At 37.6% G+C, this 22500-nt stretch overlaps 1 protein-coding gene across 41 annotated transcripts in view; it reads left to right on the top strand.

Annotated features, from left to right (window-relative positions):
* The window catches only part of ZNF536 (zinc finger protein 536), a 361403-nt gene that overhangs the window by 69218 nt on the left and 269685 nt on the right, over positions 1–22500 (top strand). For 22 of the 41 annotated variants that reach the window (XM_021540651.4, XM_085589481.1, XM_021540605.4 and 19 more), the window contains 2 exons: positions 2268–2362; positions 14682–14748. The exons of 1 other annotated variant lie outside the window; for it this stretch is intronic. The gene's annotated coding sequence lies outside the window, so the exon portion shown is untranslated. Of the gene's footprint in view, positions 1–2267; positions 2363–3159; positions 3272–4790; positions 4861–14681; positions 14749–14788; positions 18056–22500 lie in introns of those variants that run through there. 18 more of the 41 variants (XM_085589487.1, XM_085589491.1, XM_085589493.1 and 15 more) reach the window with 7 other exon arrangements.

Below are 22500 nucleotides of genomic sequence, written 5' to 3'. Positions count from 1 at the left end.
ACACAAGTAGCCTTGTAATAGCATAGCAAAAATGTGCTCTGTGATGTTGGTGTAGGAGTACTAAGAACCTGTTTAGTGAGATAACATCTTTTAGAAACCTAACAGTTTATTATCTTTGTTTCTGTTTCTTGGCTTTTACATTGAATGAGCTGCAAGTAAACACTAGAAAGGTATATCTTCAAGATTTTAAGACATCAACAAGAGCAGAAATTCGAGACAAACAAGCTGTCACTGTTTTTAGATACTGTGCAACTGAAAATGTTGGATGGGACCTATGTTTATCTGCAGCAGTCCAGGAATTTGCTGTTCTTATGTGTTCAAATATAGTAACTGAAATTCACTTATTTAAATTCTAAAGTGTTATGGGCCTTCATAAATGGGATCTGAATCCTATCTAGACAAAATTTCATGTTTAGGAAGACCAAATCTGATGACAGAAGTTTCCTTTACCCAGTTACAAAATGTTTTTTATTCTCCCTAGCACATTGTAGGTACTTCTCTGGCCTGTCTCATAGTTTTCTTCTCATGTAGCTGGGTTTACCCATTGATATGGGGTGCTGGGTTGGAGTAATGCCTCCTACCTGCTCACCACCCATTCACCTCAATAGGAAAGTGTCTCATGAGAGGACAGGCTTTGCTGTTCAGGGCTTATAATTCAAATATAAACCCAGAGATAACTGGCAGGTAAACGAAAGCTGGGCATGAGGGAGAGCAGGGAAGAATTGTCTTCCTAGGTATGAGGAACAATGGGGATGGCAAAGCAGGTGATTACTGCAGGATAGCTGGTGGTTTGCTGTGGAAATGTGAGTGTTAAAGAAGGGGCTTGAAGCTTTAATTGGAGTAATTGTCTTGTGTCAGAAAAGTTGTATGGCAGAATTATCACTTGGAAAAGGTTTTGAAACACGGGCAAAGCCTGGCTCAGTTTGCAAGCAAGGAGGGAAGCAGCAGGATTTGGGAAGCCTTACAGTGAGCCATCACAGTGGCAATGAGTATGCCATGGTTGGTGTGGTGGGAAGCAAAGGGGAATGAGGAGGTGGTTGGACAGAGTGGGGCACTGCCAATGCACTGGGGTAATCCTGACAAGGTGGAGACTGCACAGACCTTAGAGGACACAAGAGAAGTGTTGTCTCAGTATTGCACTAAGGGCGGGCTGTGCTGCTTAGTAGCAAACTTCTGTTTTCAGAATTATTTCGTACTGTTTTCATCATCAAGAGGAGCCCTCAAAATTGTTGTTTACCCTTCAAGCCAGCAAATAGCGTTGAGCAGCAGTGTGGTCCTGTCGGTGCCGATTGATTTAAACCAAATGCAGTCCAATGGCCCAGCTCCTGATGATTTCCCCCAGAAATGAAGGTTACAGTTCTGTCCACAGTGACCACCACAGCCTGCCACTGCAGCCCTCAGAGCAGTCAGGGCTGCTCTGGGCAGTCAGTGCTGCTAAGGTGAAGCTCTGAGGCTGTGATACTTGAACTGTGGTTTCAGAGCCTGCTGCATGAAAGGGTTTGGTTGATGTAGATGTACAAAGTGTATTATTTGGAAGTGACCTTTAATTTTATTTGTTAGACATTCATAGGAGTAAACATAGTTAGAATTCTCAGTCATAAATTCTTCAGATTATAGCTTCAGTAGACTGAACTTTATTTTGCTTGAAGAACGCCCTTTGTTTTTGTCTCTATTTTGCTTACTAATGTAATGGCCCTAAATTCACTACTGACAAATATCTTGGAAGTATTCTGCTTGGCTTTTACTGCTGGATCTTATCTGTTTTAAGTAGGGTTTATTAGATGAGATCATCTATAAAGGACTTATTTCTGTTATAAAATGGAATTAAAAAAAACCTAAAAATACAATTAGTAGCTGTTCTCTTTTTACTCAGTTTGAAAGATTAGAATATCAATGTCAAAGAGAATAACTGGGTTTCTGGAGTATGCTATGCAACTTTTGTTTTATCCTGTTTTGTCCTCTTTTGCTGTACTGTCTAGGGGAAAGGATCAGAATAATTTCATTCTGTTCCTCATCATTATCTTGAGAGGAGGTTTTCCCTCTCAAAACAATCCAGAACTGAAAGAAGTTTTCAGTTCCAAATATGAAATGACCACTGCACATGTACATTACTAAAACTAAAAAATAAAATGTGTTAATCCCATTAATATTTCAATTCTTAATGCTGTCTGCTGTCCTGTAGATTGCCTGCTTGAGGTGGCATTGTAATATTTTAATGTAAATGACTGATTCAAACACTGAGTTTTGACATATTAAATTTCTCACAGGTTTTATTTTTCCAGTTGTGACCTTCAGTACCTATCCTGTGTCTTTTAAGAATTTCCTCATCCAGGGAACAGATTCATTGGCTTAAGAATAACTGGTAAGAATACTTATATTGCTCTCATAACGTTTTCTTCTGCTTACGGATCTGAGTCTAACTTTGTTTTTCCATCTTAAAAATAAAAATAAATGAGGTACCTAAATTAGATTTTTAAATCAGTTCTTGTGTTTATTTATGTCTTCAAAAATATTATGTCTATGTCTTGCAAAACTTTTTGTTGTAGTTCTTTCAGGTTGTAGTGAGCTACAAATAGATTTTTTTTCAAGAAAAAATTCTGCTTGGTAAAATCATGAGCATTCATCTTTATGCAGTTGATATGTAATAATTGTGTTGGGGATGAATCATCATTTATTACTTTATCATCAGACTGCTGATTTAAAAAAAACCCATGACACTCCTGATTAAATTAATTTTATCATTTTTTGGTTTTTTTTTCCTCCTGTAAGTTCAATAGAACATCTCATGCATATTATTAAAACCATATTCTGTCGTATATTAGCATGAGAAGAACACCCATGAAAATCAGTGGGTGGATGGGTGTACTACATTGTATATGTGATTTTCCTCTGAGCTATTCCAGTGCAGTAGAAAACCTCCTGTAAAGTCTGAGAAATCAGATTGGTGTGGAAATAGGTGTGAAATCAAAATTGGGTTATTTGGCCCTCAGTTTGAAATAAAAGTCTAGCTTCCTAGGAAATAGCCAATAATTTATTCCACATTCCACATGCAATAATTGATCCTTAAATCAAAATTTCTGATAGCTTCTGCTCCCAAATCAAATTCTTATGTTATTTCTTTATTTTAATTGTTATACTGGGTTGTCCATTCCTTTTTAGATCTTGTGAATTAGTAGAAACTCAATGATTCAGAGGAGTTGTGCTGATTTATAGCTGATGTGAGAGGATATCCAGGCATATTAAAGCTTCAGTACTGCAAAGGCATAAGCAGGTATTGAATTACTGATGCTAATGGAATTACTCACGTGAGTAAAGTTAAGTAGAGACGTAAGTGTTTTCAGGATTGATGTCTGTACTTACGAATTTATATCATTTAAGAGTATGGCTCACAATTTTTAAAACTTACTAATTGAATGTGAGCTACTGGATTTTATTCTAGACAATTGACTTGAAAAGAATTACAGGGACTTGATTCTAGAATAATTCCATCAGCTTCAGAGAAGAGATGTGCATTTTTTAATGCTGTAAATAAGGATGTAGTTTGACCAATTCACTCCACTGATCCCCACTAATATCAGGAAATACTTGCCAGAGTAAAGGAGGAGCACAGGACTGGACAATTAGTGATACAAATGGTTTCAATCAAATGGTTAAATAGCTCAGCAAAGACATGGTTCGTTTTGTAATAGCATTTGGAATCCAAATAAAACCATCTGAGGGATGTGCTGTTTGTTGTGATGTTAATGCACAAAACAGAAAACTCTCAACATGTCTTGAATTTCAGGGGGATGTTATGAAGCCATTACATGTTAAAAAAAAAAAAAAAGAAAAAATTCCAAGCCCACAAACTTAAAATACGCATGCAGAAGCTCCTACTCAATTCTAATTAACAAAGCTTACCTTTCTCTTGACCATAGAGGTCATCATGTAAACTATTTAAATTGATAGTAGTATTATGCAGCACAAAATTAATTTTACATTGTATACAGTTTTTATTGTGACTTTATCTTGTTTCAAAAGTGCTTACTTTCTGATTTTGTGGATATTACTGACTGGATTACTTTTATTTTCGTTTTTACACAACAGTTATATTAGAAATTTGCTGTTTTATTCTTACCTTCTTAGTAAAAATCCTTTTATCACACAATGGGTAATTTATATCCATTACCAGCCCTTTCAATCCTTTTCAGTGGTGCTGTCAGTGCCTTTGGCACAGTAATGATTAATGTGATCTAATAATAGTGTGCCATTATATTACCTTAGTAAAACATGTACCAACATCCTATTCAGATCTACCAAATTCATAGCTTCCTATAATATTTTTGTTGAAAGACAGGATTACTATTTTTCAAAGAGGAATTTTTTTTTTTTTGCTTTAACATATTTAATGAAATTCACAATTCTTTGCCATGGTAATCCTTGTGCATGCATTTGGGCTTGATGGGCGAATTTTATATCATTCTGCATTATTATGATTTGTTAGGCAAATTGTTTGACACGTAAAGAAAGATATGCATTACATTGTTTTGCTTTGTTAAGAGTGCATTTTAAGCACTCGGTACCTTCTGATTATTCTGCTGTATTTATCGTAGAAGGTATATTTAGATTACGGTATGCAAGAACAAGTATTTGGGCTAAAATGTCTTTTTCTATATTCTAACCCAGATAATGTCCCAATCTGCAGAAGGCAAGCTCTCTGCTCTGCCCAACAGAACCAGTTTTGGTTACAGTTGTTTTGCTGTGGTCCTTGCTGTTTGGCACTTCCTTGCTTTTTTTTTTTTTTTTGCCAGTAGAAATGTGCAGAATGGTGCCCAACTGTGAGGTAGAAACTGGGATCATGCCTGTAGTTTTCAACCCAAGGTAGATACACCCAACAGCCAAAGCCACATGTATCTGACCCATACCTGAGTTTTGCCTAGATACAGCATTTCTTGACCCCACCTCCAGCTGCCAGGTACTGCCAATTCGCCCAAGGGGCAGAGAAATGGTTCAGAGAGCACATTTTTTGGTAATAAAAAACGTTGGTGCTTGTGAAGTGTTGGAGTAGTGTGTGTGACTGCCTTCAGTCAGTCTAGTTAGGCGCTGATGGGTGCATGGAGGGGTTTGGTGCTGCTCTTGCATCGAGCGCTGATTCCCCCACTCCTCTGCAACAGGACTGTCCAGTCTTGGGTTCATCTGTTTAATAATGCTCCTGATCAGTGTGGCTGAAGAGTTGGGATAACATGGCATCCTTGCACAGCATCTTAAATCTTCATCACCCCAAGATGTCATTATTGCAGTCAGGGAGACACATACTTAACACTGTCACAGCAAAATCGAAATGAAACGGCATGTCCACATTTTAACTCTACTTTGTGATGTTTGTTAAATACATACTCTTACTGTTTCATCATATCACAATAAATAATGAATGAGAAAAATATTTTAATCTTATCAATACTGGGAATGTCTAAAAACAAGCAAAGTGTGTGTATGCATTTATGTGGATTCCTTATTTGATTTAAGCTAAGCGATACAGCTGTAACATGATTTGAAATATGCAATCAATGTAAACGAAGAAAAAATATTTTGAATGCAGTATATAAACTGTGTGGATTTTTTAGATATATTTTTAGGAAAAGAAAGATTATGATTGTCATACCATGTAACAATAATACTGCCACTGGAAATATATGCAGCAGCTTTATTTTCTGCCACAGTAAAGACAATCTTAAGTCTTGGTCATTTAAATCAAAGACATTCTCATCTCTTCCATGTAGCTGATTCTTCCTGACATAACAAGAAATGAAGGGGAAAATAAAGCCTGAAATCTTGTTTTAGCATTGTATTCAAAAGGCTTAAAGAAAGTTCCAAAAGATGCTTCCCTGTTTTTAGTAATAAAGAGTTATGTACAAAATAGAAAAGCCTTTTACTCTCCAAAATTAATTTACTAATGGAAATATATTTATTTAAAGCTCTAACAGAGTTGTACCACCTTTGAATTAGAGATGCCTTAGGTTGAACTGTGTGTTATGCAGATTGCATTATACCTTACTACTGTTTTACCAGTCAGGGCCAAGCTGAAATGGTCAGTGAAAGGTTTCTCCCTCATTTTTCCACATGCAACTCAAAATAGATGTAGTAGACTGCAGAATAGACTTCCATGGTCTAAAGCATTTTCAGGGTCTGGTTGGCTGTTTTTTGATATTGTTCTGTTCAGTGAGAGATTCATGTATGAAGTGCTGGGGGCACCAGGTTCCTCAGCGTTGTTTTATGTCTCTTTCATTGGTATAGTCAGTGAATCGGCCAGCCAAGGATTATTTCATTTGCACATCTGTCTGTCTTTATTCTGATGGGACAGAGGCCCTGATGTGTCACCTACTCATATCTCTGGAGTAGGAATGGTTAGAGGGGGAGAAGAGGACCCCGATGCAGCTGCACAAACTGTTAAAGAGCCCCATTACAGTTCACTGCCCTTGTTTGAGCTCCTGCCTGTGTTGCTGTACTGTGATCCTTAACACACTTGGGTAGGTTAGGAAGTGGCTTCTTTTGTGTGACTCTGAAAGAAAGGCCTCCCAGTAAGTAGAGGAAGAAGAATAAAATAAAGAATCTTGGCCTAGTCTTGAAAGATAGAAAGGCACAAGAGGAAAAGTATTTTTTGGCTTTTAAGGCTAATTTTATCTCTTGTGAAGGCATCAAGTCAATGAGTAGATGTGGCAACTGGAAGTTCTTGGGTTGTATTACTAGCCACTGGATTACTGTGTGACTTTAGTAATGAAACATAAATGTTCTCTCTGTTCCCTAGTGGACATAATACCATTTACCTGTCTCAAAAATGCTTTGTAATTTAATTAACACTTGGAGTGCTCTTTGAGATCCTTAGATAAAAGCAGGCAAAATGAGTCAATTGTTACAGAAATCCCAATTTATCCCCGTTTAAAAAAAAATTACACTTTGTCTTGACTTTTTCAAACCTCAGATAATGTTTGATAGGGGTTTTGGGCTTTGTTCTTACTGGTCCTTGGAGTCACTTATTCTTAGTGATTTGCATAGGCATGGTGTAGGTATTACTTTTTTGTTCAACAGAGTATTTTGGTGGATCATAAATTACCAGTCCCTGTGCTGGGAATCTGCTTCTGAGACAAGCATACATTTTCAGAGGAAAGTTTGAGTTGTGCTAGACAAGTTCTTCATTATTCTTCAGTATATATCTTTCATTGTTTAGGGGGAAAGATTTCTTAATTTTTGGTTGTGCACTGTATTTAATAGCTTGGGTTTTGTTTCATGAAGTTATGCTATATGTTACTGAAAAGCTACATGAGAGAAGACTACAGCTCTTCCACAACCATGTTTCATTAGCACAACCTGTTCTGGCCAGGTCACTGACCAGTGGCCAAACCATTTCTTTAGTAATCATTTCCTGAAAGTACACCCTGATCTGCATTTGATGGGAATAATTGTATATATACTTCTGCTTTGTAAGCCAGCTGAGATGTTAAGTTGATTTTTGCATCTGTGCTGACCCCCAGTAAAGAAGTTTATTTTTCAGCAAGCACAAACACTTGCAGCAGGTGAGCTGAAGCTTCATTCATCCATGCTTTTCATCTTGTATTGGTAACAGCCAGATCCTTCTCTCAAATCCTAGAGCCCATCTTGTTGATCCTGAGTACCCAATTCATTCTCACACTTTTCCTCTGCAGCTTCATGCATTCATGTGGGTTTTGCTGCTTACCCCTCACTTTTCTTTTCAGAGACTGTAGAAACAGCACACAAATACCTGGATACAGCTGGGCTCAAAGTGAGGTTCTTGGCAAAAATCAATGTTCATACATTTTCTCCCTTTTAATCTACTTTCTGCCACTGTCTTATTTTAACTGCTCAAAAGATAAGGAGATAATCTCAACAAGCGTCTTAACCACTAACAAAAATTTGGCACACCTGTTTGCACAAAGGCTTGATGAAATACCTCAAAGTTATGCTAAGCAAGTCTGCCATTCCCTTCTGGTATGAAAAGTGTCATCTTGAAGTTCTAAGGTGCACTGTTTGTGTAACAGCACAAGTAATAATAATTTAATAATAATAATAAAACCTAGAAGGAAGTTTATGTCTTTCTTATTCTTTCCTTCATCTTCTCCAGCAGTTGTTTCAGCAGAACCCTTCTGCTTTTGCTTTGATAATTTAAATAGACAGTCTGATGCAGTTGTGACAAACAGGGATGACTCTCAGCTCTTGTGGAAATCTGGCAAGTCAGAGTAACTCAAGTGATCTGCCACTGCTTTTCAACTATTTTAGAGTAATACAAGCTCCATTTATCAGAGACTGTTAATCTTTTTTTTCTGACTCTACATCTGAATTTCCTTCTGTATAAATGTTACATTTATTTCACTTTTTACAGCATATTCTACCACAGAAGAACTCGAGAAAAGGTAGAGGGAGTTGTCTGTGAAATTTATACCTCTGCCCAGCTGTAGTACCAGGTAGCCGTGCTGGGAGGAGGTGCAAATGTGCAGTAGCAGTGTGGACACCTGTGCACATGTAGAGGACTTTCCAGGAGCAGCTTGCTTAAGAACAGATGACTGTGCAACTCTAACAGTCAGAAAGCAGAAGCTTCTCTCCCTTTCTCCCTCATGCCCTTTCCTTGGAATATTAGTTTTTTACTGCAAGTGTGGCTGGATAAAAATAGAGCACATCTTAATGCTCTTAATAGAGATCCCAAATGTTGCTTTGAATGGACATTGTCCTGTGAGCTCAACACTAGAGGAAAATTCCTGTGTTCCTTTTCTTTCCTGTGGGTAGCTGCACATTTCATAGCTGACCAAATATGCCAAGACTATGGAAAAAAAGAAAAAGGCAAGATGACTATTTCCCCAAAACAGTAAACACACATTGCAGTCTGGCTTCTTATTTGAGAATGCAAGATTTTACTTTTTGAATAACTACTGTATTTTAACAATAGGCATCAAGTGGTTGCTATGTGATACACAACAGTGTTTTTCATGAACTTTTGGCTGCTGAATAAGCCCAGCAAATATGGGTTCTTACCCTTTTAGTTTTCTGGGTCAATTCATTTTGCACAAAGGAGAGAATGATAATTTGAGTTGTAGGCAGAGAATGTTTTCTTCACATGGTAGGGAAGATGAAAGCTGTTTTTATTTGATTTCTTTTTAAATTAAAAATTATAATTCTTTATGGAGTTACAAATAATTATCTTATTACTAAAGGCATCCCATAAGCATGTTAGAGTCTTTCTCTGTAAAATAATTGCTGATTGTCACTGCAAACTAAAAGTGAGGGAGAGTGAGGGGAAACATAAATATATATTCAATGTATATGTGTGGAAGTTATTTTATTTTTTCCAAATGGTATTTGCCTCAAAAGTAAAGACTTAGGCAAATGGTATTTGTTAGGTGGTGCTGGCTGATCATAGACCATATAGAGTTGTTTTCTGAACTGCTGTTGTCTAAATTCTCAGTCCTTTCCTGCTTATGGGTCAGAGAGGACAGTGTCTATCAGATTTAGTTGGCTTCCTGATGGGACACCACATTGAGGGTGCTTTTATGTTCTTATCTTCTGTTCTTCTGTTGTCGGAATCCCATGGAGCAGGATTTCTGCAAAGTGTGGATCTCAAATCTGCGTGAGAGCAGGGGCTGGCACTCAGTAATGGAGGGGAGGGGGCAGGTGAGGTGGTGGAGGAGCAGGAGGATGTCAGCAGCTGCTGGGAACACACAGAGGAACAGATTAATGGCCCCTTATGTGGAGGGAGAGGGAGGACTCTGGAGACAGGGATAAAGGAGAATGTTTTGGGTAGGGGAGGAAGGGCATTCAAGTTATGCAAGGGAAGGGAAAGAAATGATTTCTAGCTGTGCAAAGGTACATGAGAACATGTACGTGTCTCTAGTTTCTCAGTGCTAAAATAATCATTCACTCTCGATGGGCGACACAGGAAGGCTTTGGCAGAGAAAGAAGGGCTTGGTTTGGAGAAGAGTGAAAGTTGGAAGAGTGTTGCTGAGGACAGCTCCATCATGTTGAAAGACAAAGAGGATGGGTGGAAGGTTTATCATGCTCTTCTCTGAGGTGTTTCTAAGCCATGAGCTATTCTGTCCTGTAGCAGATGTGTACAGGCCTTTGTTTAGTCTCTGCCAATTAAGGGGACACAGAGTCTGTGACAGACTCACCAAGGCTCTGGAGGGCAGCTGGCTGAACCATGGATGTACTCCTGGCTGTGGCTGGTGCTACACTGGATTTGGTTTCTTGAGGAAAATACAGCTGTGATTACTCTTCCCTTTGCTGTCTCTGTATGACAGCATCCATCAGTGCTCATCCATCCATTGAAGTGTCACAATGAGACGCGTTTGAAAATGCCAAAGTTGTACAAATTTCATCTGAGCATTGTGGCTGTTCATTCTCTAAGGCTCTTTTCTTAGCCCCTCACCATACTGCCAAAACACAGCTCTAGAGCATGCTCCAGAAAGGCCTCAGTCAAAGCTATCTCTCATCTGGACATAACTTCAATCAATTCTCACAGTGGCTGTAGTTCTCCATTTGTGTAATTTACATAATTCCATTAGGTTGAATAAATTTACACAAATTTGTACCTTCTTCTGCTGAGAAGGTTTGTGTTGGTTGTTATTGCTTTGGGATTTTTTGAGCATAGTCAAACTCTTTCTGCACGCAGTCACTGTGACAGATATCAGCCAGCAAAGCACCCATGTTCCACCTTAAAGATCTCCTTACTGAGAAGAATGAAAGGAGTTACAGTACATCCCAGGTCACTGCATCCTGGCAATGTTCAGAAAATTCTGATCTTCCCTCTGCATTTTCCCTGTTGCCCTTCTCTTCTCTATTGCCTCTTTTTGGTTAAGTTAATTCCAAATTCAATTTTGAGGGAAATACCTTTTCTCTTTGGTCTCAGACACAGCAACACCCCTGCCCCACAGATGATAATAGGGATTGCTTACTCAAATAGAAAGAAAAATTCTTTTATGGGTGACATTATTATTTTATCTTATTAGATGTTCCATGTAAAGCATTTATCATTGGAATAATTTTCCCTCTCAAAGTCATATCAGACACAAAGCTGTCTTCAGGGCTATTTCTTCTAGTTCACTGGACAGCTGTTCTGCCTGAAAAGAAAGAAAAGATCATATATCAATCAAAGACTTCAGGAGAATCCTTATGTTCTTTATCTAATAGGAAAATCCTAACTGTGAGCTCTTGATCTTCTGACTTCTGCTTTTTCAGTTTGAAGAACTGCATTGATATATTTTGCAAGACTATCTGTTTGGTTTATTTTTTTAAATGTATCTTTTGTGTGTCATTTTGATGCTTAGAGGGTGTTACAAACTCATCTTCACTGGTGACAGCCACATTGTAAGCAAACAGTTTTCTTACCCCTGTGACTCGATTCATCCTCCTCTGAATATCACTATGGGCAGTAATTAGTACTGCTTAGCAGAAACAAGGTCCTCATCTCTGCTCTGCTGGTGCTGAACTACTGATTTCCAGTGGAAAAAGACTAAAGGGCTGAAAGGTGTGTCCAACCTGCAGCCTTCTAAACTAGTACAGTTGTCTGTATTTACTCATCACTCTGCAGTTTTGTAACTCCATTGCAGTGAAATAAGTAGCAGGGAATAGATAATTTTTAATATATTTTATTGCTAGTTATACATGTACCCTAGTCTGCCATGCTAATTTAATGAAGATTCAAAGCACATTAGAGTTCTTGGTCTTTATAAAAATATTCAGAATACTTTATGCAATTACTAAACAATGTGTATAGACAGTAGCAGAACTAAGATTAGTGTGTGTCCTTTCATCTGTGAGTGTAGGGTGAAGCACAGAAGTGAACTTGGGTGCTCCCTTTCAGCCTAGCAGTGATTACCTTCCAGAATGGAAACCACATCCTCTAGGCAGGGATTCCTGGCCGTGTTAAGCTGTGAGCTGAGTGTCAGAGCATAATTTGCACTGTACAGGTGCACTGGAACCAGGCTGGAGACTGACTTGGAGACACAGGAGCCCAAGGGCACTATTAACCAAACTTGGACATCTTTGCACAAGGGAAAAAGAAAGGCAAACTCGACTCCAATAAGATTTTTGTATGCGCCTGTTGGTGCCCTTTAAAGTAGTCTGTTGCATGTTCATGCTATGTTGGCATTCGATGGCATCTTCAGAGCCCACACAATGCCATGTGGGGCTCAGCAATACAAAGATTTGCAGTGTTTTGATGTGTTTTGCTGAAAGAGACCCTCTGTTCTCTCAGCCAGCAGACCTTGACTTTGGTAGGGCTTTGCAAGGGCTGTCTGGCCTGGATTCCTTTATGTAGGATTGCAAGCAAAATTAAGGCATGACGTAGCTAATTATGCAGTTGAAAAAGAGGTATGAGAAAGGAAAGATGTGCCAGCATAATTGCTGTAAATTCTTCTATTTACATATACTTAAAGTCGTCCTGATCCCAAATTTCCCGAAGCAAATGAATTTATTGATTCTAAGTAGATCTTGGATCATATGGCTTGCCACGTTGGATCAGAATATTGGGCCATCAAGTGCCATTGATTATGACCAGGAGCAGAAGATTTAGAGCAAAAGGCAAGAAACCTGTGATCAGTCATTGTAGAATAAGCTCTCCTTAAGGATGCTGTAATTATAAGCAGGATGCATGGCCAGTGTGCAAAATGTGATAGCTCCAAACAAAGGGAAAACAATTGGGATGATTTAATTCTCTTTTGCTTTGAAATAAAAAAGAAAAAGATCAGTTTTATTTAATCAATAGACTCTAGGGTTTGATGTATGGATGAAAACTTACAGGCAGTGGAATAATACTTCTGGTTAAGCACTTCTCATCAGGAACTTGTTTGACCTGTGAGCTGCTTCATTTTTTAAACTTAGATGTCTCTATTATAGAACTTCTAAAGATTGTTGCAGTGCCACCATGGGGAGTGTGTGTGTGTGCTTTAATACGGATGCATCTTGTAGGAGAGGAGATAAACCTTTTTCTTTGTACACAGACACATACATGATTTATCAAACATATTGTATTACTCTGTCTTTACAGTAAAACGTACAGTGGATGTGAATTACTCTATCTGTGAAGGATTAGAAACTCTGATGTTCTGTCTTGTATTCAAGAAGAGGATTACTCTGCAGATAACGTGCAGATAATTTACTTTTAGTGAGGCAGTGCAGTTTAAGGACTGAAAAATCAACTTTCTTGAGGCAAAAGGAATAGGAAAAATGGAAAAATATAGCATAGTTGACTACTCATGGAAATTTCAAGAGAACATCAGAAATATATCATTATATATTTATTGAACAGTTGTCATTTCCATCTTCCTAAAATGGTCTTTTGATAAAAAAAAAAAATTAAAAATATATTGCAAATGCTGAGTACCTTGAAATTCACCAGTTTTTTTGTGTGCATTGGCATGATTGGCAGCATTACATGCCAACAGCTCATTTGAATATGAAACATCTGTACATTATTATTTAGGGATTTTTCATCTGTTGATTTTAGAAATGAGGATTTTATGAGTCCTTGCATGCATAATTGTGTGTTACTTCTATGCAGAAGCAGTCAGTAATAAAAGAATTGGCCAAAAACATACTGTATATAGTTTTGTGATTAAGATAGGAAATGCAATATATAAGGAAATACAATATGCACTGTATTTGATTTTAGGTGTGGCAGCAGCAATTATGATTTTGTAACAGTGGAAGTAACATGACAGTTCAAAAGCACAGTGAGAAGATTATGCTTTCTTATATACAGCAGTGTAAATTCTTAAAATAACAATGGAATTCTTACATTTTTTCACTGGAAATCAAGATAATCCAATTTAAAACAATTTATTCTCAACAGGTATGGTAAAAAAAAGATATATCATTCTGGAGCGTGGTATAATACATTAATTTTTATGAGTGAGTTATGAAGATGTACAACTCAGGACCTAGGATAAACATCATATTCCTTAATTAATCCATTACATTATGGCACATATGTGTCACTTTTATTAGCCTAAAATGAAAAATGTTGGGGAAAGAAAAAAAGCCTGTTTTTTCTCTGTATTGGAAAACCTTTGTTCTAAAATCATAAAAACAAAATCTGATGCAGAAAACACTATTAAGGTGTTAAACATATAAATTCCTTGAAGACTTGTAAGATAAAGAGCCATCTTCTGTAATTGTTCAAATACATTCTTAGCTCAAATATATTAAAGCTTCTGCATGAAGTTTCTATATGTTTAAATGAATCCAATCCAGGCAACTTAAATTCCATCTCGAGAATGCTGGTGAAGCTATGATTGAGCAACAATATAGGAACATAGTGGGAAATTAAGAAAAAAGAAATCATCTGTCCCTTTAATATCCCAAAATGCAGTGATGTAGATTCTTATAGATTCAGAAGCAACTCATAGAGACCTACAATGAACCTTTCTGTCATACGGGTCTTATCCTGGCCAAGGTTCTCCCTTCTGCCCCAGCACAGATCTCCAGTAATCTGGTGAATTTTTTAATGGATATAAAACTCATGATTCCTAGAAGAAGAGTGGCAAAATGTCCTCTTTGCCTGAGTGCTCTGGCCTCACCTTAGGAAGTTGTTGTCTCTGTGTCTGAGCGTGGGTGGGTATCACATTCTAACCACAGAGTTTTATTTACCGATTGGAATGAATATTAGGCTTGTAACTATGAATGTTTTGTGTTTGCAGCAAAAGGTCTACAAGAGCATTGGTCACCTATTGATTAAAGAACTAAATCTCACCACACTCCAGCCAGGTAAGTTGTATCAGCCCTGCAGCTCCGAGTGCCTGTGCTTTGGGAAGGTGGGTGATTTTCTGAACAGCAGTCACTGGCAGGGGCTGTCCAGAGCATGTCTTGGAACAGACACCAGATCTCCCTCAGTTCCTGGTCAGAGACTTCTCGATGCAATTTATCTCTTTGGTTATCTAATATGGGAGCTGTTTCCCCAAAATGTGGTATTTCAATTATATTTAAGTGCTGGAGCTGGGTGCAGAAACAATAGCTGCATCTTGTCTATTGCACTGTATTGGAACTTCCTAACATCAAACCCATAAGATTACGAATGTGTGCTTTGTGAGCCCAAGAGCAAATGATCTTTTACATATCTATGTGAATACATTTTCACGTGATTTTACAATGCTAGGTTATCTGTCATTATTTGTCATTTCTAAAATCAGATACTAATAGAATTTAGTATTTGTCGCTTTACATTAAAATAAGAAAAGACATTAGACAACACAAACGAAAACACTATTAATGAAAAAACCAAATTAGAGATTATTGTGTATTGAAGACACGAAATTTAATACAAATTAGCACAATACAAAGAAATATGTTTTTCTGCTATCTCTGTATTAGAAGAATAGCTCTGCTTTTCTCCATATGTCTGTGTCACCAGGTTGTTATTTCTTTTGTTTAGTCATATAATAGAATGTGTTGAGACATATTATACTCAACTTGTGTAACAGCCTACAAATACTGATTGCAGTTTGAGCTTGTTATGGAAAAGTATTGCCCTGTGGATTGAGAAAATGACCAACAACGGACTATAATCTATGAAGCTGAGAGTAAAATTGCCAACTAGAGGTCATTTTTCAAACCAAGGGGCAATAGTTTTCTACTATAAACTGAATATTACAGACAGTATATGTTTTATTAAACCATTTCAGAAACTTGGGAGCAGTTTCATTTAAACTTCTTGCTTGATGTGGCTCAGAGAACAGGCCCAGGGCAGCCCACAAAAGAGGCCTAGTGCAGTCTCTATAATAAATATTCTGTATACTCAGTAATTATGAAGGCTTTAGGGCCTTTATGGTGAATGACCATATCCTGCCACCATTCTGAATCCTTAGCAGCAATTGAAGTCATTAGGATTTGTGTATAAAAATGAGTGCAGGCTGCTGTTGCTCACTGTAATACTGTGACAAACTAGAGCCCAGCTAGACAGAAAAGCCAATTATAGCTATTGCAGTCTAAAAGATTAAAAGGAAAATACCTTTTCCTCCTCCATATTCTCTTACTGTTTTTCTTCCTTACGGAAGTATGGAGATGATGGTGCTCATATAGGGGTGATTGCCTACTGCCTTAGTCAGTAAGAGGACGTCCACTCTGAAATCACAGAAATGACAGTAAACATGTGTGGGCGAAGTGAAGCCTTTAACCTCTCCTGCAACACACTTTGCTTATTCCTAGAGGGTTCCTCACCCTGTGCCTGGGAACAGAGGTGTTTTCTACAGCCCATTGCTTGGAGTGACTCTTAAATGTTAATATTTTTTCAGTACAAAATTCTCAGTGGCCTTCAGGTTTTAAAAAGAGTGATGGGAAGTTCTAGTTTCTCTGAAAAAGTGGGGTGCAAAGAAATATCAGAAGGATCACAGTGGCTTGGGCAGAAGGAGGTCAAGCAAACTATTTCACTTTTTCTTTGAGAATCCTTGATAAAAATTATCTTCTTTAGAGCTCCTTATGGACTTCTCCATAGCTTCTTTTGTAAGCCTCGACATCAGATTGTGTACCTTGCAGGATTTCTGATTTTCAATTCCGGGGCAAAGCTCAGAGTCTGATCCTCATTTTGTGGCATAACCATATCACAGACCAATACTACTATCTTGTTCACAGCACACATATTTAAATTCCTTCATGCCTAAGTTGGAAATTCACATGTCACAATCATGCCTGTAAATTGTGTGTTCTCACAACCATAATTGGAGATTTCTATCTGTATTTGCCAGATTATTGCATAGTTATAGCTATAGCATGGGCAAATTAGGAGCAAAATATGTTTTTCTACTTGGAGTTTTTAAAAGCCGGACCTTACATCCATATGGGTGTATATATTATACAGACACAGACATAATTTTCAAATGGTCATAATTTTAAAGGTCTGCATAAAACTTCACCTCAGCAAGGGTGATGGATTAGAGTAATAAAAAATGGAGCAGCAAAATTCTTGTTGTAGATCTAGTCCATCTTCTTGACATTACAGGATTGTTCCCTACAGGGTACTTGCTGATACTTTGTCCAGAGAAGGTTTAAATGTCCCAAGCAGTGAAGTTCCCACTAAAGTTTGACAGACATAACTCAAAGGATATTTTTCTGACCCTCTATCTTAAATGGATCAGCTTTCCATGATATGTTGGTCATAACTTCAGGGACCTGTCCTGTGTGTATCTCCTTGTTGCTTCCAGGCTTCCAAATATTTGCAGAAAATCTCCATAAATTACTTTGGTATTGACCATGCCATTTGCTCTCATCCTCCACCTAACACTGTCACTGGGCAGATTGTGAGGATTTTAAAGACTGGCCCAAATGAAAATAATGCTATTAATTTAGTGCTGCATGTATTGACTAATATATACACACTATAGATACGATTATGTATCTAGTCTGTGTTCATTTCCAGGAGGATGTTGTTTAGAGGACTGTCTGATTGTATTGGGCTTTTGCAAACATATAATTAATCTCATTTTTAGCAATGCTTAGCTCCAAGCTGATGGTGTAGAAATATAGGGTTATTAGTTTCTAGAACATTTTTATTATGCACTTTCTATTTTGATTGACAACTATTAATATTTTAAAATGACAGAACTAAAACTTATGCTGCCAGATAGCATCAAATGTAATGTATACTAAGTAAACAGAAGCATGTGAGCAGGATAATATTTATTGTGTAGTTACACAACAATGTGTAAGAGACTAGAAAGAGAATTATTCTTCAAGAGGGATATTTGATATTTTACGCTCTTTAGAAATACAAACATAGGACTGAACTTTGTACCCCATTTCCTCAGGGTAGCATGCAGATTTTATCATCTATCCTGGATGGGTTGTTCTTGAAAGCTTCCATTCTTCACCTTCCTTTCTCTCAAACTGTCTGTATAGAGATGAGGGGGAGATCTTTCCAAGATGAATTTATGGCTCTTCTGCTTTACCATTTGATGTTTTTTCTTGTTGCTCCAGCTACAATTTCTGTTGAACCCTTTTCCTGGAGAGCTTGGCTGCCCAAGTCAGATTCTGGTGGGGAAGAGGCACAGTCAGAAGTGTTGTGCAGTAGGAGATTCACGAGGTGAGGGATTGTAGCTGCTGCATCCAAGTCAGGTTGCAATTTCTCATTAAGGGGGAAAAAATAGCCAAGCAAATAGCAATTTTGTCTTTAGAACAAAAGGAATAGTTACTATGAAGTATATGCAAATTCCCCATGTATTTCTTGTGAATATTTAATATAAAGCAATTAGAGGCAGGGCAAGAATTACACAGCTTTTAAAACACAACAAATGAAGAAGCTCCCATTTTCATGACACAATTCACCCATCTAAGATTACTTATGGAATTCAAGTTGACAGGAAGAAGCTGGAATGTTCAGAACCTGGTTCAGAAGGTCATTCTTAGGTCTGTGGGCCTTGACTGCTGGAGCCAGGACTGGCTTTAGAGCAGGATGGCAGAGATGTACATCTCCTGAAAACACATACAAACAATTTAAACCAACTGAATGAAGACGCAAATTCTTGTGTTGTGTTAACAAGTAAATTGATAAAACTAGCATTAATCAATAAGGAGGAAGACTCTAGGCTTTTATTTTTTTGTAAAATAATTTCAGTTTGCATCCTTCAGAGCAAAAATTAGCTCAGTTTTACAGAAGTTTGTCAGGCACAGAATATATTAGGCAGAAGTACCTGGTTTATCTTGTGTAGTGAAGGAAATAAAGCTGTGTTAACCTTGTGTTTTATCTGTACTAATTTTTCCTAATTTAGATCTAGCATGACTATTTCCGTGAAGTACCATACGTACCTATCTTTAGCAGAAGAAACTCTAAGAGGCAACTCTTAAATTATTCTCAATGCAAATTTTTTCATGAATGATGAAGAGTAACCACTTGTGTTCTTTGCCCACCACCAAAACAAGTAGCTGTAAAATTACAAGATAATGTCATTAGGCAGTTGGTTTTGACAAAAAAGGACTTACTGGATAAGAAGAGAGTCAGTGGGGTTGATATATTTCACATTTATTTACTGTCCTAGGTAAATGACTTTTTCCACTCACTGAGACAAAAAGTATCCATGTGTGAGGTGTTTTAATTTTTACCTGAATGTGCCTTTACCTACAGTGCCTGACTCTGACTGGGGTTGTTGGGCAGCACTTTTAAACAGTTGCAGCTTTTAGATGCAATTAAAATGTTGTTAAACAACAACAAGATTATATATGTATAAAATACCTGATTACCCAGCATTTATGATGAACTGTTTGGTGAAGTTCTGCATTCATTCCTTAAATTGATCACATCATGTTTTATTGTTGTTAAATTCTCTTTTGGATTACAACCTTCTCTTTTCTCTTAAGTGGTTGACTGCTGCAGCATTCATCCACTGTGCCTTCTGCATTTCCTTCAGCTTTTCCATTCCTTGCAAGTGGTTTTCCTCTTGACTTGTGCTTGGCATCAGGTTGATGCTATTAGCAGAAATACCAGTCTTAAAGTGTTTATTATGAATCTGGACTGGTGAGGGAATTGCAGGTGCTTGTGGAAGCACAATTTGGGAATAGTAGTTCCTGTCGATCAAGGCAATGTGTCATTGTGCCTGACATACTTGTGAATTGTTATCAATCCTGTTACCAATTTCTGTCTAATCCCTCCTTGTCCATCTGTGATGCTTATGGTTCATCTCTTCTGGGCATTAATATTCACATTTCAGAATGATACATCTAATGACTGACCTCACTTTGAGGGAACAGTGCCATGTTGTGATGGAATAAAGTGTCATGATGTCTTAGGTAAATAAGCCAATTGGTCTGGGAATAGGAAAAAACTTAATCTGGCAGCAAAATATAAGAGGAAAAGTTGTTGGTATATGAGTCCTATTGAAAAGAGGGTACTACTCAGCAGAATATACATGAAGAAATGTGCCATCACATGTGTAATTAAAGGATAGTTTGGATCATGTAAAGTGCCTTTCAGGTAGCATTTTTGGATTTTGCAGCCATGGTTCCTGTAAACTTGTCTGCTATAGTCCATCCCAGTGTAAACTGTAATGTTTTGTTCTGAGATTTGGGAAGAATTGCGTCAGAGATGTTACTCACAAGGGTCTTAACTGCAGTCTTAGATCACCAGGGTCAGGATTTCAATGCCAGCACTGTTCCCATTTGAGCATCTCCTTTGTCTCCTGTAATGTAAATCCTATCCTCAAATGCTTGTGTAGGGTTGGCACTGATATTCAATGGGAGCAAAGGCATCAGAGATCAGATGGAAAATATGTATATACTGCATCTGTGTATTGTATGTGGCAGCCAGGCAAAGTGATGGAGCAACACTTTAAAATAAACAGGATCTTTATTATACAGTCAAGTGGGGGAAAAGTGGATGTTTCTATTTATCAGTTGGGGTTTTTTTTTGTCTTGGGTGTTTCTATCTTTGACTGATACAAATATTTTGGAATCTAAACATATCTCTGCAATACTGTTGTGTCTTTGTTCTGGATTTCTTTCATCTTAACTTATCAACACAGTATATGAGCCACTTTATCCTACAGTGTGATCATCATCCTAGTGTGTATTTGCTCATTAATGTCAGGTTAAGATCTAAAGAAATACGAAAGCAGGAGTGAAATTTCTTTCTTTCTTTTTTTTTTTGTTTTGTTTGTACTAATCTTTTTATATTAATAATGATGGAAAAAGGAAAACTGTGCTGCGGCTTTAGCTAAATAAAATATATACACATTTTCCACAAGTGCTCTATTGCTTCCAGACTTGGGTTGGCTTAAATATTAGAACTCAAACATGATCTTAAAATGAAAACTGTGATCAAGGCTCTCTTTGGAGTAGGGACTAATTGGTTTGGTATTTAAAAATAATTGAAATATCCTAATAAAATATGCATTAGAAATAAATATATATGAAATGTACATTCTACTATTTATATTTTTTCACTGAATAGATTTTTTTCATCCATATCCTTTGCATAAGCTCATGAACAGTTGGAAGGTCTCTTTCTTTATATACCTGATGTACATAGTGAAGACATTTTGAAAAGAGAAAGTAACAATGGAAAAATGTAAAGCTAATATTTTTTTTAAACTGCTGTTGGTTGTTAATGGGACACACATTTGTTACACAAGCTGTCTTCTCTTTTTCCTTTTTTTTATTTCCCAAAAATTTACTCTAAAAGTATTTTTAGACAGCTTTTGCATTTCTAAGAAAATATAGAGAAAAAACTAAACCAGCTTTCTGATTTCCAATTAAAAAACTGTAATTTTCTGGAAGGGTATAGAGAGTAGAAGGGAAGAGGGATGCGGGAGTGGGCCAGGCAGGCCAGAATTTACACACTGGGTTGTAGAATATAAGGTGTTGAAAATTATCTCAGCTGGAGCCTGCTCCTCTCTACTAGCTAAGCAGGAGAAAAGAATTGTTCTAATCTTGGTTGGATGTGGCATGAAGTGTCCCAGTAGCAGCTCTGGGTGAACTTGCAGAGCTGAGGCTGAGGGGAACCCACAGCAGAGTCCCATGGGGAGTGATGGGGCACTGATCCTCGTGCTGCAACAAGGTCACAGGAGGTTTCCCAGCCGAGCAAAACCCTGAAGCACAAGAACTTGAAGTGAGTGATTCCTTTTGGGCAGCTCAGCTGCAGGCTGAGGTTGTTAGATGGACCAAGCTCCTTCAGAGCTGCTCCTCATGCCCCACCTTCCCCTGGACCATCCAGCCCTTGCTTTTATTCCCCAAAATCATTCTTTCCTTTCGTGGGGACACATCACCGCCCACAGTCTCATGAAAACAAGCACTTAAGAGTATGTTTTATCTTGAAACTTTTTAATTTGATTGAGATGATTTCCAACACAAAATATATTTTTTGAAGTTTTCAGGGGGGTACGCAAATGTTTTGATGGAGTTGCAATGCCTAGATTACGTCTGATGATTTCAGATGGTTAGGCTATATTGTAATAAAGCATGCTAAACCATAAATGACAGAATTTAAGAACAGTGTTTTGACTTTCCTAAGGTAAACGTTTTCACACCGCAATGTCAGTTTTGGCCTGTTTTGGGTTGAAACCAAATTGTCTGATGAAAGTTTCATTTTTAACAGATTTACCTATGCTAATGAGTTTAGCAGCTCTGGCTCTTTCATATCAGTTCTTCCTGAGAATCACCATGTCTGCCCCTACTTGTTGCTTTATTATTTTTCAGAGCTGTCAGTTTTCAGTCCTCTTCAGACTCCCTCCCCTGTAGCAGGAGGCACAGAGATCTTTTTACTGCATTCAGAGCATGAGACACAAAGAAGCCCAGTCTAGTTACTGAGCTAGGTTTATTGCAGTAAGTTGGCATTGTAGGGCACATTCTTCTCAACATCTTGAAGCTTTTAGCAAGTCTTTTCTCTTATTTGAAAACTGACACAGTTTGGCTTCTGTTTATGAAGGAGTCACAGCCCTGCAACACTGATTTGTACTTGCCTAGTGTGCTTTCAGTTACATGGCAATCCTGTGTGAAACCTTGCAGCTTTATTTACTACATCAAGTTCAGCAGTAGGCA

Source organism: Lonchura striata, chromosome 11, assembly GCF_050655825.1.
Source record: "Lonchura striata isolate lonStrDom1 chromosome 11, ASM5065582v1, whole genome shotgun sequence".
Classification (NCBI taxonomy): domain Eukaryota; kingdom Metazoa; phylum Chordata; class Aves; order Passeriformes; family Estrildidae; genus Lonchura; species Lonchura striata.
The sequence above is the reverse complement of the archived record's forward strand: the minus strand, read 5'-3'. Positions and strand labels throughout refer to the sequence as shown.